The 2229-nt window shown below is 36.0% G+C and overlaps 1 long non-coding RNA gene across 1 annotated transcript in view; it reads right to left on the bottom strand.

Moving 5' to 3' along the window:
* Nucleotides 1–727, bottom strand: part of LOC131347820 (uncharacterized) — an 8026-nt gene extending 7299 nt beyond the window's left edge. Inside the window, exon 1 of the long non-coding RNA XR_009203832.1 lies at nt 491–727. This is a non-coding gene — a long non-coding RNA (uncharacterized LOC131347820). The remainder of the gene's footprint in view (nt 1–490) is intronic.
* Nucleotides 728–2229: the final 1502 nt, after the last annotated feature.

Raw genomic sequence — 2229 nt, 5'->3', positions numbered from 1 at the left:
CATATCACTGTGTGCTTCCATTCAGGAACATTCATTTCTGTCTGTCTGACTGGTCAGAAACAGCACAGGACAGGACAGGAAGGAAGGAAGGAAGGCAGGAAGGAAGGAAGGAAGGAAGGAAGAAAGAAAGAAAGAAAGAAAGAAAGAAAGAAAGAAAGAAAGAAAGAAAGAAAAAGGAAGGAAGGAAGGAAGGAAAGAAAGAAAGAAAGAAAGAAAGAAAGAAAGGAAGGAAGGAAGGAAGGAAGGAAGGAAGGAAGGAAGGAAGGAAGGAAAGAAAGAAAGAAAGAAAGAAAGAAAGAAAGAAAGAAAGAAAGACAGACAGAAAGAAAGAAAGAAAGAAAGAAAGAAAGAAAGAAAGAAAGAAAGAAAGAAAGAAAGAAAGAAAGAAAGAAAGAATACACAACTCTCTCTGATTTACATAAAGACTCCTGGCCGTGTTTTTGATCAGATTTCTGTTTAAAGCTCAGGAGAGACAGACTAGAGATCAGACCTTTTCCGGTTTTGTCCTGACAGCGTGAGGAAATCTAATCCGCACTCGGACACAGCCGCGGTGTCGGGACCTGCCATGTCTGAGCGCTGCATGCCAGAGAGCCGTTCCCATGCGCATTGTGACATCCGAGACACTGGAGGAATTCAGAGGGACATGCAGTTCTCGCTGGGATTAAAGTGCATGGAGCGTTCGGAATAAAGCTTGTACGTCTGAGACAGAGATTATTGTACGGAAATTTTTTGGATTAATATGACAGTTTTTCTTGTCTCTCCAGTTTGATTGCATTTTATTCCTTAAACAAACAAGGGTCATGTTTTTTTTATTCTACATTTCCTCAAATACTTAAAAAATGGGATAATAGACGTAATAATCACTCAAATTAATTTATTTCTTACATTAATATACAACTTAATAATAAATATGATTTTATCTTTCTTGTACAATATTTATTTATTTATTTATTTTTATTTATTTAATCTTATTTATTTTTATTATTTATTTTTTCTTCCCAGCTCATCCTTTGTATGTATGATGTAGATTCAACCAGTATCAGTCTTTAATCTCTCTCATTAATTTATAAGTTAACAGGTTGAAAATATTCACCGCAGCTCTGTGATTCGTGTTAAACGCAGTGTGACCGTCCAGCTAATCGTTAACTTCATTAACCAATCGAATTGCACGGAATTAAAACGCAATAATTAACATCCTGGGTGTAAGTTGTACAGTAACCTTTTTTTATCAGCTTTATTAACCAATTTGTAGTAACCTGAATGAGGTCTCAAAGCGAAGGAAATTGCAGCGGATAATTATGATCGTGCCTCTAAAGCAAAACGCTGACGGGTGAAAAAGCTCGTTAAGGTTTATTACACGTTTATGCAAGTCTACTTAGAGTAATGAAGAGTGGAGGATGATTGAGGTTTAATATCATGGAATTTATAGAAGGTCAACATGTACTATAGTATAAGGGCATTAGATACCAATGAAATGATTTGTTTATTTATATTTAATAATATACTGGAGGCTAAATACGGCTTAAGCTAAGAAAAGTGGTTGAAGATAAATTTTAGCTGCAATAGATGTAATAAACTCTAAGCGCTTTCTGCTTATTCCTTATTATAGGTCTTGCTGTAGTGACGGGATGTAATGTAATAGCCAGAGAAAGCAGGAAGGATGTGAAGTTTGCTTATAACCCAAACTCCCTGAAGCTAGTGGACTTCATCTGAGCTAAGCCTGTAATAGAAAGTCACATGACTCACGTTTAACAAAAGGCAAAGGAAACAGACTTATGGGACATTTTAATATATCAATATAAAGAAATGAATGATGTTGTGGCTGTGAGTCTGATCTAAAATGAGTCTGTTGGCTTTCAGTGTGTTTTAGACGTGTGTTTTATCCCTCTGTTGGAGAACCTTACACAGAATTTTACTAGTTGAAGAGCTGCTTTTTAGATGGACAAGCACACGGAGCATCTCAGAGAGCAGAAATCGGTTTGACATCAACATTTACTTTAAAGATAGAAACATTTTTGTGGGAAAAAATGAACCGTTTTTTGTTTTCTGGATCTTTTCTATGAATATATCGCTCTCAGTAGGCTAGGGGAAAAACAGAAATAGTTCTGAAACACTACAAATTCTTAAAGTCCTGAGTGTTTACTTTACATATGAGCTTCATATTGACCTCCACTGTGGAGTGGAACATGACAAAGACACTCAGTCATCAACATGGACACAATAAAAATC

The sequence above is a fragment of the Hemibagrus wyckioides genome, linkage group LG27, assembly GCF_019097595.1.
Source record: "Hemibagrus wyckioides isolate EC202008001 linkage group LG27, SWU_Hwy_1.0, whole genome shotgun sequence".
Lineage (NCBI taxonomy): Eukaryota > Metazoa > Chordata > Actinopteri > Siluriformes > Bagridae > Hemibagrus > Hemibagrus wyckioides.
The sequence above is the reverse complement of the archived record's forward strand: the minus strand, read 5'-3'. Positions and strand labels throughout refer to the sequence as shown.